The sequence below is a fragment of the Eublepharis macularius genome, chromosome 2, assembly GCF_028583425.1.
Source record: "Eublepharis macularius isolate TG4126 chromosome 2, MPM_Emac_v1.0, whole genome shotgun sequence".
In the NCBI taxonomy this organism is placed as follows: Eukaryota; Metazoa; Chordata; class Lepidosauria; order Squamata; family Eublepharidae; genus Eublepharis; species Eublepharis macularius.
In genome coordinates this window covers 77,679,274-77,694,594 of record NC_072791.1, presented here as the reverse complement: position 1 = coordinate 77,694,594, position 15,321 = coordinate 77,679,274, and the positions used below count along the sequence as shown (strand labels likewise).

The 15,321-nt window shown below is 43.1% G+C and overlaps 1 protein-coding gene across 1 annotated transcript in view; it reads right to left on the bottom strand.

The window, feature by feature from the left end:
- The window catches only part of C1QTNF4 (C1q and TNF related 4), a 33,087-nt gene extending 17,982 nt beyond the window's left edge, over nt 1-15,105 (bottom strand). The window contains exon 1 of the mRNA XM_054970283.1: nt 15,067-15,105. The gene's annotated coding sequence lies outside the window, so the exon portion shown is untranslated. The remainder of the gene's footprint in view (nt 1-15,066) is intronic.
- Nucleotides 15,106-15,321: the final 216 nt, after the last annotated feature.

Sequence of the window (15,321 nt, the reverse complement as noted above, 5' to 3'; positions counted from 1 at the left end):
TAGGATCACCCCCAAGCTCTTAACCCTTGGAACAGGCACAAGCTGTGCCCCATCGAGGGTTGGGAGCCGGAGTCCCGAATCCAGTCCCCCATGGCTCAAGTATAGGACCTCCATCTTTGTTGGGTTCAGTTTCAGCCGACTCTGTTTCAACCAATCAGTCACGGCTGCAAATGCATGTTCCAGGACATCTGGGGCTGAGCTGGGCCGGCTGTCCATCATCAGATACAGCTGGGTGTCATCTGCATATTGATGGCACCCAAGCCCAAAACTTGGTGTGCTCAGAGGTGGCTCATGCGTTTAGAGGCGTTGGTGCGCTCAGAGGTGGCTCGTGTCCTGGGAGCAGGAGGGCATTCTCAGGGACTTTACATTCTTGGAGTTCTTTTCCATCCTGGTTGTGATAGTACTCTGGACGGACCAGTTCCACAATAGGAAGGTTCTCTTTTGGTGCGACAACCAAGCGGTGGTGCAAGTGGTGAACAGGCAGACTTCATGTTCGGAGCATGTAATACGGCTGGTGCACAAACTGGTACTTCTGTGTTTGCAGCACAACATCGTGTTTGGAGCATGCCACATACCTGGTGTGGACAAAAACATAGCGGACGCCCTTTCTCGCTTTCAGGAAGAGAGGTTTCAGGAGATGGCACCAAACACCGAACAACACCCAGACTGACCAGCAGGGGCGCGGAGCAGTGGTTCGGTTCTGCAGCATGGGGTGGGGCACCCCTTGTCCGGTCCAGGCAGTCAGGGAGCCCAGCCACATCTGGCCAACTCCTGGTGCACACCAACAGCGGGCTATTCACAAGGTACCAGTTCACTGCTGTCCTGAGGTCCAGCCTGAGAGCGGCAGGCCTCCCACCGACCAAGTATGGCTCCCACTCATTCCGCATTGGGGCAGCAACCACAGCAGCTGAGGCGGGGCTGTCCACTGACCGTATAAAAGTCATTGACAAGTGGGCTTCCAGAGCATATGTGGGTTATGTCAGAAGAGAATATACTAACGTTGTGTGATCTAGTTGCAGGCACGGCATCCCTGAGGAGAGATGGTGCTGCCGGCAACACCATGATAAGAATGACAACCAGAACAGCTAAGGGGATGCAAATGGGTCCCCTAGGGGTCCTGGCAGAGATCCCCAGGGCTGGTCACCTCCGGGGGCCAGGAAGGAATTTTTTTCCACAAGGGGCCAGATTGGCCAGGGCTTCTTGGGGTTTTTTGCCTTCTTCTGGCCATCAAAGTTGGGAACCCTGGGGGGGGGGGGGTGGCTCCATCTTTCTTGGTTGCAGCAGTTGGAGCATTGGCGGGAGTTGGACCCCTGGCCTTCCTCCTGTGGTGGTTTTGAGGCATTGGGCCGGATCCCAACAGGGTGAGTGGGCCTTCAGGACTGCTAACCCCAATGGATCTGGAAGCAAGGATCGCCAGGCAGGGCCAGCAATGGAACGTGTGCCGAGGTGTGCCAGCGGGAGGCTGGCAGGTGATGCATCAGTCAGCAGCCAGGCCTCCGATGCCAACAGGAATCTGGGCCCAGATGCCAGGCCAATGCTCCATCCAGCTGTAATCAATAAAGTTGTGGCCATTTCTAACCCAAACAAGTGTCTGGTGTGATTCATTAGCCAAAATGCAGTCTGACATAGCACATAGCTGACAACAGCTGTCTCCAGACTGGAAACTATCTTGTGGGGTTCCGCAGAGTGCAATCTTATCTCCCATGTTATTCAACGTAAAGCCTTTATGAGAACTCATTCACAGCTATGGAGTTGGATGTCACCAATATGCAGATGACACCCAACTCTCTATCTCACTATCTAGGTCCCCATAGGATGCAGTAGAAATCTTAGATTTCTGCCTGACAGTTGTGGTGAAGTGGTTGAAAAAAACTACAAGTTAAAACTGAACCCAGACAAGACTGAAGTGATGTTTGTTTGGAAAGCAGAGACCCCGAAGGATATTGTACTCCCCACATTCGATGGAGTTTGTCTGACCCGCGCTGACTCAGTTAAGAGCCTAGGAGTTATACTGGATCCAGTGCTACTACTAGAAAAACAAGTTATGACAGCAGCAAAAAATGCTTTCTACAACTTCAGTCTATCCCGGAAGATGGCTTCTTATCTCTACATGGCTGACCTGGCCACCTGGATCCATGCTACGGTAACATCAAGGCTTGACTATTGTAATGTATTATACATAGGTCTCCCATCTAAGCTAATGAGGAGGCTCTAATTAGTGCAAAATGCTGCAGCTCGACTGTTATCAGGAGTGAGCAGGAGCAGAAGCATCACTCCCATCCTATAGTCAATCCATTGGCTACCCATCAGTTACTGTGCTCAGTTCAAGGTATTGGTTATTACACACAATGCTCCTTGGTCTGGCATACAAAGCTCCTACGGGACCGCCTCCCTCCCTATGTTCCTCCATGTCAGCTTTGCTCATCTGAACAGGGTCTCCTGCAGGTGCCAGGCTGCACATGGGTGAAATCAGCAGCAGCCTGTATATGGGCTTTCTCTGTGGTGGCCCCTACCCTGTAGAACAACCTTTCCAAGGAGGTCAGGAGAAGCCCCACTCTCCTGGCTTTCTGCAAACAATCCAAAACTGAATTATTCAAAAAGGTTTTTTACTCAAATGGGAGGGCTGTATTGTAGGGATGGGTTCTCAGATGCTTCGCTAATGAGTTAGGGACTGTAGACTTCACCACTATGTTGCCTTACATATTATCTATTGCTTTAAATATGCACTCTGATGTACTACCTATGCTTTATGTTTGCTTTATGTTGTCTAATGTCAATCCTAGAAGTTTCAGTCTTCTACTTCGTATTGGACTCTTGCTAATGCTATGTCTTTTAAACTTGTATCTATTTACCCTATGGCATTGTTTATGGAAATGTCCTTGATACTGTGTGGAAATGTACTTGATACGGATTGTACTAATCTCATACTGTGTAATCTGCCTTGAGTCTCAGTGGGAAAGGCGAACTATAAATGACATAAATAAATAAATAGTGTATAGGCATATATATGTCATATAGTCATAGAGTTTTTTCTTGTGGCAGATCCAACACACTGACAAGCTATGGCCAAATTACCAGCAACAATACCCAAGTATCTAGTCAGATTTAACCTTCAAAGCAACCTGAACAGAAGTAGGAGTGTGCATTCCAATAGAAATGAATCAAAATTGGAAACAAACACACCCAAATCTTTAATATAGTTATTATAACCAATCCAAACGGGAAAATTAATTTCATTTTGATATAGCAAGAGATGATAATTTTATGCTTTGTAACCTGTTTGTCTGCACAAGACATGGAGCAGGGGAGAAGCATGGGGAGAGAAGGTAAAGCGCCAGAAACTGGAAGGGATAAACAGGCAGCTTGACCAGCCAAAGAGGATATTATCCTTCCAACCAATTGTTCTGTCAGGAAGTGTCTCCTGGATCCCATATAAGTGCAGGACACCAATATTCCCTGCCCATGTTGAGTACTTTCTTCTCACCGACAGACTGAGCATTAATGGTTTCTGTATCTCTAACCCTAAAACTTTCCTAAGGATTCTGTAACAAAATGTCTTGTACTTGATTGTTTTATTCCTATAGTTCTCATTTACTGCTTTTTCAGGGGGAAATTTTGTACCTTGAATTTTATCTACAACACTTATTTGTAATCTAAAAGCAGTGTTAGCATTACCAGACTTCTCGTGTTTTTGTTCCAAATGACAGCATATATGGTTAGGTAAATAATAACCTAGAATGGAACATAACATTTTCTTTAATTGTTCTATACAAATCCTTTCCTAGCATTTTAAATACTATATGTTCTCTGTAAAAGTATCTCATCATATGAAGCTGCCTTATTCTGAATCAGACCATTGGTCCATCAAAATCAGTATTGTAACTGGCAGCAGCTCTCCTGGGTTTCAGGTAGAGGTCTTTCATGTCAGCTACTAATGGATCTTAAAAAAAAAAAAAGCACTTGGAGATGCTAAGGATTAAACCTGGGATGTTTTATGTTGCACACTGCCTTCCTGATCTCTAAAAAACAAACAAACTTGTATGTGCCAGGGATTGTATCTGGGACTTCTGCATGCAAAGCAAGCACTGTGTCGCTAAGCCACAGCCTCTCTTAGTATTTTCTCACTTGATCAGTGCTTGAGTCCAAATAGTAGTTACTAGCTTCTCTACAAGGAACCAGTGTGCATTTGTGCTTGCATGCATGCATGTGGGTGTGTATGTGTAGGAAGGCATCTCTAGGAAGGGGCATCTGCTAACACAAGAATTTGGCACAATAATTGATAATTATTAGGATGGTGATTCTGCTAGTCCATTTGGTTTAGTAGAAATCACCATGGGAACTGGTTTGGATTGTGAGTTTCAGACCCTGTGTGGATTATGAGTTTCAGACCCACTAATTTAGTGCAAGCCATATATAAGTCTAATTTTATTTATCACATTTATAGTATTATATATTATATTATATCACATCCTCCCTTGAATAAGCTCAGGGCAGGAAATCTGGGGTTATTCCATTTTATCTTCAGAGCTCCCCTATGTGGTAGATTATGTTGAGAGAATGGTTTAGCTAATGATTTTCACAGCTGAACAATGGATGGAAAATGTATCTCCCTAGTCAAAGTCAAGCCTAAACAAATGTTTTTATTTGGACAGAAACAGTTCATCACTCAGTTGTATGGATTTCCAATACATGAAATGTGTCTTTGCAGAAGATAATGAATCAAGTCCAATTATTTCCAAAATTGTTGTCCTGCCTTAGATCTCTTATTTTGACAGAGAATGCTTCATCATGCTAGCCATCTCAGACACTGGAATACCAGTCTCTTAAGGTAGGCCATTTACTTTGAATATTATGCAAGTAATATTTTTGGGGTTGTAAATAAACAATTAATAATATTTTAATTTTAATCTCTTGCTTAATAACTGAAGCCAGTATTCTCCAGATCACATTGGCTTTCAGTTGTATCGACTTAGGTTTCTCCCAGTGACATCCCCTTTAGTCTTCACAATGTTCAAAATTTTTCCCAATTATAAAAGAAAGTTATATGCATGTACCTTATCAACAAATAGAATGTCTTTGATCATTCTTGGATGTGGCTAATTTAATGTTGTCTCTTGTTTGAATAAAAAGGGCAGTGATCATTCATGGTCTACTAAACCAAAATTTAAATATACACAATGAACATAGCTTCTGAGTGTTGATATTATCAGTAAGGATTTTGCCTTTGGCAAAGGGCATATAATTTTTGCATTTTTATTCATGGGAGATTCAGATGTTTATTCATAAGGTTCTTTTCACAAGATTAAAAATGCCAAGTGCAATTGCAAGCAGTTACATGCTTCATCCATTGGAGTCAATGGGCTTAGAAGGGTGCAACTCTGCTTAGGATTGCAGTATCTACCTCCTCTAGGTATGAACACACATTCAAGGCCACCTACTGTCAGGTTTCGACTGGCTACAGCTTGGAGTCTTGCTAGAGGCCTCATTTCGGCACCCCAGTTTTTAAAATGCTGAAAGGTTGTTTACAGGCATCTAAACCTTTTGTTTTAATAGGTCTTTAATCTTTTAGAGTATGCATTATGAAAGTACTCTTCACAGTTTCTTGTTATTATGATGACTTTTATCACTGATACATATCAATCTAGACTGTCTAAAGCAACTACTGCAATTGGAGAGGCAACTCATATATGGAACGTTAATTCTGATCTCTTACGTTGATTTACAACTATCCTATGTTTACTAGTCATTTTGGATTTGGCACATGGCATGGGTAAGACACAATGGACATCTATTGGCTCTTCGGTTTCTCTCAATGGCAAATGAGACATTTACAATGCAATCCTATGGCAAGTTACGCCAGTCTAAGCCCATTGAAGTCAATGGACTTAGACTGGAGTAACTCTCCATAGGATTGCACTGTTATAGTATTTCACGTCCCACGAGGCAAGGACTTGCTGATGGTGATGAACGTGCAGACGGTGCTCTCCTTCAGATGCTTTCTTCAGATGCTCTCTAGGAAACCAACACACTACAAACAAATCTAGATTGAAAGCGTCTCTCTTGGCACTTTATATGCACTACATAATCCCTTCCTCAAAGGAACTCCCAGAAATAGATATCACATACCTTAAACACTTTTAAAATCAATATGCATCCTACGTAACTTTATCCCTCTAGTTAAGGCATATCCAGACAGCCTTCCTTATATTCATTGCTAATAATTCATAGAACTCTTCTAAGGTCCGATTTGCTGTATGATACTTAACCCATTTCCATAACAAGTTTATAAAGTAGGTCATTATTATTTCTATCTCAAAGATGGTAAACTAGTACAGAGGAAGTGACCTCTTCAAAGGCTATTCTGTGAGGGGAGACAGGGATCCAGGTCTCATAGGTGAGACCAATTTGATATCTGCTGGTATATAATGACCCTAATAATATTGTTAGTACTAATCAGATTATGTCCTTCTAATTTCCCCAGTGACTGATGAAATTGCACTGGGTCCAAATTGAAGCTAGAGATACAAATTATGCAAAATTATATATTATATACTTGAGACCAGTTGCTCTTATTTATTTAAATTATTTATCATTACATTATTTATCATTAATCTTACTCAAAGAAACACTGTAAAATTAATGTATCTACTGAAAGATATCACTTTTCTACTTTGAGACTACTCTTTCAACAGGCCTTTGTAACTTGGGTATAGATTAGGCATGACTAAAACACATAGAGATATGAAGGACAAGTTATATACCTTTTCTTGATTTTGTTAATTTTATTCTTCCTATAGTCATCAGTGTAGAGCTCTGCTTATAACATGTATCTTCATCCCGTGCTGAAGTAGATACTCTAGTGTAATGGTGCTCCAATTTTGTATTGTACGTCCCACTAATCACTCTATCAAACAACCTGGGTCCTTCCATGATAGAAATAAAAAACTTTTCCCAATAAAAAACATGTATTTATAGGCATTCTGTTATTATATTTATCATTTATGGTAGGTATTTGAGACATAAAACAATGCAGAGCACAATAATCCCTGGCAGATAGGGTCAGCAGGAAGTGGCACATCAAAGAGACTTGGTAGGGTTGATAATTCTGAGTTAGGAAATTTCTAGAGATTTGGGGGTGGAATCTGAAGGGTAGAGTTTTGGGGAGGAGGACCTCAGTGTGTGTAATGGCATATAGTTCACCCTCCAAAGCAGCCATCTTCTCCAGATGAAATGATCTCTCTAGTCTGGAAATGAGTTGTAATTCTGGGAGATCTTCAGGCCCCACTTGAAGGTTGACAACCCTAGCTGGTGATCAGGGAAGATGGTGGATTAGGAGAAACATCAACTGTCCAAGAGTACTACCAGCATGCCAAAAGGTCACGGATCAGTGGCAGGCAGGGTCAGATGGTGATGACATGTCACACTTGCAGGTAATCATTGGTATTGAGGGATAGCAAATTCTTTGAAGAGCAAGATTCAAGTTCAGTAGCCCCTTAAAGACCAACTAGATTTCTAGAGTATGAGCTCTGGAGCTCAAAGCTCCCATCTTCAGACACATTTAGAAGTGGAACTATGTAGAGTTTTTATCCAGCCAGAAGGTGGGAGAGGTATTTAAAGTGTAAGGTATAGTTATACTGTAATTAGCTTGATAGAGCTGGGGGATAAATAGCAGAAAATCAGCATCTGTAGTGGAAGAATAATCCAATGTGCCTATTAAGTTTGGGGTGGTGGGAAGGTTCCTATTTTGAATTTGCAAATAAACTTAATTTCAGCAATCCCACAAAGTAATTTTTTTTGAAGTTTCTCTACTTGAGAACTGCTACTCTTCAGTCAGCAATGGAATGTCCTGGAAGGTTAAAATGTTCTCCTACTGGTTTTTGAATGTTGTGATTTTTTAAATATCAAATTTATATCCATTTATTCTTTTGTGAAGGGAATGACCTGTTTGTCCAATATAGAGTGGAAGGGAGTTGCTGACGCTTGTTGGAAGATGAACAATGAGCTGGCACCTTGCTTTATTGCAGGCCCTGATCCCAGAGTTCATGTCCATGTTGGGAAGTGCATTGGTGTGAGTGAGGAGCTGTTTAAGGTTGGAGGCCTGTCTGTGGGCAGTAAAAGGTTTTCCTCCAAATGACTGTGAGAGAGCAGTATCATTGTCCTTTCTTGCTCTACATAGTTCCACTTCTAAATGGTGAAGGGGGCTCTGGCTCTTGAAAGCTCATACCCTGGAAATCTAGTTGGTCTTTAAGATGCTACTGGACCCAAACGTTGCTCTTCCACTGCAGCCCCTCACAGCTACCCAACTAAAGCAAATTCTTTGTAACTGTTATGAAAAGCCTGCGTCCCCACCTAGACTAATTCTCTTTCCTGCCAGTGGTATGCATATCATCAGCTGTAGCACTTTACAAATGTTTGATAGTGGGGTCACCATGAAATCCGTTGTAAATCTGTATCTTCCCACTCTTTTCCCTCTTCGACCTTGCAATCAATTACCATGATCCAGATGGATGTTTTTGCTGCTTAGCTGTGTGATCAGTTCCTGCTCCTGGCTGGGTTACTCCTACTGGAAGCCTCAGTCCTTTGATCAGACACAGCAAGAATCCCACTCTTATGTTTCACTCTGATTGGCACATGTGAGGAGATTTGAAAGGGCAGATGGAAGACATTAAAGGACTTTGAGACACCAGACATAGCACTAAAAAGAACTTGCATAAGTGTGTGTATGGGGAACTACCTGCAGGTTGCATTTGGCTGCAAGTGTTGCTAGACCAATGTGAAGATTCTTAAGTTCAACACAAAAATAACTAGCATACCATGACATAGATCTTGACTCAAGAGTTATAGAGCTGGATCGGCAGTGCAAGACAACAGTTTATAAACATGTGCTAGTGCTAGGACTTGCCCATAATACTGGCAGTCCTGGCCCTGTTGTGGTGGCTGCCCCCTGGTCCCAATTTGGCACCATAATGCTAGAAACAGGAAGGGGAAGTTCACTCCATCCTATCTAGCTACCTTGCATAGCGCCTCACGCCTTTTCAGGTGGCAGCTGAGCCAGCACAATTCTGTTCTGGCTTTAGGAGAGCTGTCCAACATGAACAGAATGCCACAGCTGTCATGGAGTAGCAGGATCTGGGTTTTAGAAGTAGTCACCTTCTAGTTAATAAAAGAGAGGGTTGAGAGCTCTACCAGTTTCCCAGGCAGCAATAAGAGAAGCTGGTCTTTGAAATGAGAGAAACATGGAAAGCAAGAGAGATAGGAACAGATGTGATAGCAGCCAAGGGTAAAATGCTTGCCTGTGAAACTGTTCAGTGCATGTCCTGGCAAGTGTAAATGTGCTTTAGGGCTGGAGATGGGCTGTAGCTCAGTGGTAGAGCATCTGCTTGACTTACAAAAGGCCCCAGGTTTAATTCCTTGCATCTCTAGTTAAAAGGAACAAGTAGTAGATGATTTTATTTGTTTGTTTGTTTATTTATAGTCTGCCTTTCTCACTGAGACTCAAGGCAGATTATACAGTGTAAGTCAATATGATCAAGGGCTGGGATATTCAATAAAATGCAATCGGGTATGCATTTCAGAAATTTTAAAAGAAGCATAAATTCCAGTACAGGAGTACAGAGCTGACGTGGCATATTAATCAATATGGAAACTACCCAGCAGGATCATATGTGTACCAACAGACAGTATTCAGTAGTATAGTCTATAGTCTCTGTCCCTTTATCACAGCATCTCTCTGAACCATTTCCTTACAGCATATTGCATGAGTAAAAACTGAATAATTCAGTTTTGCATAGTTCACAGAAAGCCAAGAGAATGGGAGCTTTCCCAACCTCTTCAGGCAGGCTATTCCCTAAGATGGGGCTACTGCAGAAAATGTGCATATATGGAAATCTGTTGACTTCGCCCATTTGCAACATGGTATCTGCAGAAGACCCTGTTCTGATGAGGGAAGCTGCATGGCAGAGCATTGGGAAAGAGGCAATCCTGTAGATATGAGGAACCAAGGCCATGAAGGCCTTTGTATGTGATGGCCAAATCATGATCTGCTGAACTCCTGATAATAATCAGGCTGTAGCATTCTGCATCAGCTGGTCTTTGAGTTGACTTTGAAGGGAGACCTACGTAGAGTGCATTACAGTAGGCCAATGTTACCATGGTGTGAATCCAGGTGGCCAGATCGGCCATGTCAAAGTAGAGAGCCATCTTCAAGGGTAGTCTGAGTTGAATGAAAGTCTTCTTTGCAGCTGAATTTACTTGCTTCTGTAGCAGCAGAGCTGGATCCAGTATGATCCCATGGCTCTTAATAGAGTTAGCCAGGGTCAACTGAACCCCATTGAAAATGGGAAGCACAAAGTCCTTCAAGATCTCCACTTTCCCAACCAGCATCACTTCTGTCTTGTCTGGGTTCAGTTTCAATTTGTTTGCTTTCAGCCACTTCACCACAACTGTCAGGCAGCAACACAGTACCTCTACTGCATCACCAGGGGATTTGGATAGCAAAATAAAGAGCTGGGTATCATCTGCATACAATCCCATAGCCACGAATGATCTCTCCTAAAGACTTCACATAGATGTTGATTAAGATGAGGATAAGAATGCAACTTGTGGAACCTTGAAAGAGAGTTCCCACAGAGAAGAAAGCTGGTTGCCAATAGCAACACTTTGAATTCATTCCATGAGGATGATTTAAACCAGTTCAAGGCACATCCCATCTGCTTCTGCTTCTTAATGCCTCAACTGAATAGCATGGTCTACTGTATCAAAGGCTGTAGATAGATCAAGGAGGAGCAGCACAGAGAGAGCTGTATCAGATGGAGGTCATCAACTAAATCCACCACTTCCCATAGTCCAGTGTGAATCCAGACTGAAAAGGTTCCAGGGGGAAAAAGTTATCTAAGAAGATCACCTTCTGCTCTTCCAATTGGTCACCTTCTGCTCTTCCAATCACTTTGCCCATAAAGGGCAGATTAAAGACTGGGTGTTAAAAGACCTTGACCTGAAACCATGGAGAGCCACTGCCAGTCTGAGTAGACCATACTGATTTTTATGGACCTATGGTTTGATTCAGTATAAGGCAGCTTCATGTGTTACATGTGTGTGTACTTGCCACATGAATCAACCCATTTATGTATAGAACTGGCATTTTGGCAATAAGTAGCCTGTGTAGGTGCAGCACGGGTGCTCACTTATCTAGTTTGTTTCTTGCTCGGTTCGGGCATTTTGCCAAGCTATGGATTTATTAGTTCTGGGGAAAGAGACATTTTTCTTTTGGGAAACTAAGGCTGGTTGGCACTGCCAGTTTCCAACCAGGTAAGACAAAGCCTTGCCACCACAGGTGCTGAATCTTAACAGCTCTCAGAGACAAAGCTTGAGAGAGGCTGGGTACCAGCTTTCTAGCTTGTGGCATTATGGGAGGAGAGTAATGAATACTTTCCTCATCTGTGAAGGCAAGCAACTGCGGAGCCTGCTGTCACAGGTTAAGTCTTTTCTGATTGGATAAGTTGGTTGGGCAGTTGACCTTAAAAAGTTGTCTTTTATAGTTTATCTTCCCCCTTCCTTAAATACACTCCTTCCTGGAGGAACCCTTTTGCTCCTTCTTGGAACAAACTCTTGCTTATGACTGTTATTCCATTGGTGGATTCCTGTTGCTGGTGTCCATTTTGATTTTGTTCTCTGGACTTCTGTACCCAAGAACTTAAAGCTCCCATTTGCATTCTGAGACTTGCTGAAAGGTAATGTCTGGAATAGGTTTATAAGTGTATGTTAGCTTAGCTAATTAGCCTTTTGTTATTTTTGCTTTTTCTGCTTTCAGAATTCTATTTATTTTATTTGCATTCTGCATTTTCTGTAATATATTTCATTTACTTATATTAGTCTGGAGTTATTGAGTGTGGCAGCTTCAATCTGAATACAGTACATTGGCCAATTTGCCATACACTTCCTAATTATTTGTTTTCTGAATCCAGCCTGCAACATGCCTACCTTACAGGGTTGGTTTCACCTGTTAGTACCCAGAAGGTTTGAAGCTTGCCCCTTGATCTCAAGCTGTGGGTTAGAAAAAGGCTGGTGGCAGCTCACTGTCCTGGCCGGTGGGGTTTCACTGGCCAGTCTTTTGGAATTTTGCTCTTTGGCATGGTCCTTAGGAAACCAACAGCGCCCCTGCCCCCGGAAGCTGCGGAAATTCCAGGAAGCTGTGGGAATTCCTTTACAAGTTTACATGTGAATTGGAAGCAGCTGTAGTCCAGTGGCAGAGCATCTGTATTGCATGCAGAAGGTCCCAATTTCAACCCCAGGTATCTCCAGTTAAAAGGATCAGGAAGCAGGTGACATGAAAGACATCTAATTGAGACACTGGAGAGCTGTTGCCAGTCAGAGTAGACAACAATGATTTTGATAGACCTAAGGGACTTTGAAGAGAGTAACTCTGTGTAGGATTGCACTGTAATGATCTGATTCAGTATAAGGGAAAGCGTTATGTGTTTATGGCCAAGTCACATGATAGGTGCATTTATGCATGTTATGGCTGTGTGGAATGCCTACACAGGGAAGAACTTTTCCTATGGCCATTTGTATCTGTTACACCAGAATGTATTGTTTTCACTTGTAGGAAGTAGACATTCAACATGATGCACAGAAGTAGAGGATGAAGAATTAACTAGCATTTGCCACATAACACCACTCAAAAAGAATTCTGATTTGCCTGGGGAATGTTTCTTACAGAGAGTAAATTCGCACCACATAAAAACCAAACCCGAAACATATTAAGTGACTTATTGCTAACACTTTATACTGCTGAATTGAATAACAGGCACTTAAGCCTGTTTTTATGTTTTTATGAGTAACATTTGGTTTTAGACTTTTGAGATCTGAGCTTTTCTTCACAAATGTCACCACAAAGCCTAGAATGGTATAGGAGTACTGTCATCTGTACTGAAAGGAAGGACAAACCCTTAAAAATACTGAATGAGTTAATAGCCTTATATTATGTTAATCTGTGTCAAATTGTATGGTTAAGATTTCATACAAGCAAATGAGACAACATATATGAATATTAATAACGTCAACCAATTTTCTGCTAATCTGCTGTACTCCAAAATATTGATTATTTGCATTAAAAACTGTGACCAAGGAAAATGTGACAGTCACAAATGTCTAAGGTATTGTGATTGTTTTGCCACTGCTGATCATTTTATGGTCACTCACGAATGGCTAGAAAGCCCAGACAGTTTTGTTTGTTCTAGTCAAAGGTCATCACAATCTCCCTACTCCAATATCAGTTAAAACAGCACATCATAACCACAACAAGCCTAAAAATAAGGACCTGGCAATTGTAATGCATTTCCAACAACATGCATAGGCATTGTTTGGAACTGTAGTCTTGAGAATACTTTTCATAGTGCAGGAAGTCATTTCATGAAAATATCCCTGCTGAATGTGAACTCATTTTAAACAGTGATAACATTTGGAAAAACAGTTGGTTGGAAAGGCTATTACAGGTTACAAAATTTGAGCCCTGAACCTCCAAAAGGCTATGAGGCTTCCTGAAAGCCTTTCACTGAGATAAGCCTTTCTCTCAATTTTTTTGCTTTTGACAGTGAGTTAACAGTGAGTATTCAAACTGGCCCAGAAGAATTGTTTTGTCATTGGTTAACCCCGATTTCCCTGGCAGTGGGTATCTACAGAAAGACTTCTGGCACGTGATCAAAGGGGGCCATCACTGCAAAAGCAGAGTATTTGGAAACTATGTTACACAGGAGCTCCCTTGAGAAGAGTAAGTGCAGGAAATTACAGTGGCACCAATATGAATAATTGAAGCAGAGCACCTTCCATATGTGCATAAACAAAGAGACCAGAGAGCAGTCTCCTAAGCAGCTGGCAGTGTAGAAATTCATAAAGAAAATGCCAGAGAGATATATTTCTTAGGAGAAACTGGCCCACTTTCCTAGGTGCTGGGGAAGAGGTCACAGCAAAAACTGTTACAAAACGTAATGTGGGATTTGGCCAGCATCTCTTCAGAAGACAACCTTTTAAAGAAAGATAGAGAGGGCGGCACATGAATTTTTTTTAAAAAAAACCCTCAAAATCTTTCCCAGAATTATTGCTCCAGTTTAATGTTTCCCTCCATTCACCACCTGCTCAAAAAATTGTTCCATTGAAAAGCGACTCAGCTCATCTCCAAAGACAGAACAAAGATCCTGCAGTACCTTCCCATACTTTTGTAATCATAAACTGAAATTTGATTTAATAGCTATTTCTAGTATAATCTACCAATGTCTACTGTTACAAATTGGATTCCCATGGACATAAGGGGGGATCTACTTCTGAAACAGATTTAACAGATAAAAACATTGTAGGAGATGAGTTAGCAGCGCTAGGTGTGGGACCTCGGGTTCTCAGGTATCCCATATTTTAAGAGATGTCCTTAATTTTGTAAAGGCTGCCCTTTAGCCCCGTTGAAATGAATGGAATTATCTGTTTTTCTTATTTCCATACAATACAGCGGATGCTCTCTCCCCCACCCGCCCCCTTCCTGCAGGCATAACTCTCAAAGCGCCCTTATTTTGGACAATCTGCTCTGGTGGTTCCCCAGGGCTCTGAGGGATATGATGACAGCTGGGGTCTCGGGGGTGGGGGGGTACAGCTGACCCAAACACCCCCAGGCTGAGGAGGACTCCCAGAACCCCAGTGCAAAAGCCGCAGCCTGTCTCCATTGTCAGGAGGATTCTGCATGGAGGTTAAACCCACGGGGCTCGAGCAAGACCCAGTACAGAACAAAGCCCCATCAAGAGAAGGCAGGCATCACACTGGCAACCCGCCTCTTCCTCGGCACTGCTCCTCGGGGAACTCTTTCCCCCTCCAACAGCGGACCCCCCTCGGACAAGCCTGACAAGCCCTTGTCCTTTCCCGTCCCCCACATGCATCATTCGCCCCAGGAAGAAACCACTTGAGCAAAAGCGGGCGCGGGGCGGGGGGGGGGGAGGCGAAGAGGCAGGCTGGCCAATGCTCAGCAGCCCTTATTGCTGGCTGCGGATGGGCGCTGAGACGGTTCGGGGCGCTGCCGGGATCTACCTGCTGCCGAAGTCGTCGTCTTCGTCGTCAGGTGCTGGGGATGCGGGAGAAGCCGGCCGGAGGAGCTGCTGCCGCGTCCGCACTGACAGCTCCGGAGGTGCCGCCGCTGTGAGAAGGGGCGGGGGGCAAGCGGGCAGGGGGAGCGCAGACGCGCGGGGCTCCGGCGCAAAATCAGTGGCCGGAGGAGGAGCCGGAAGACACTGCGGGGAGAGGAATGGAGCGTGTGGCGTGTTGCGGGGACTGCTTTCGGTGTCA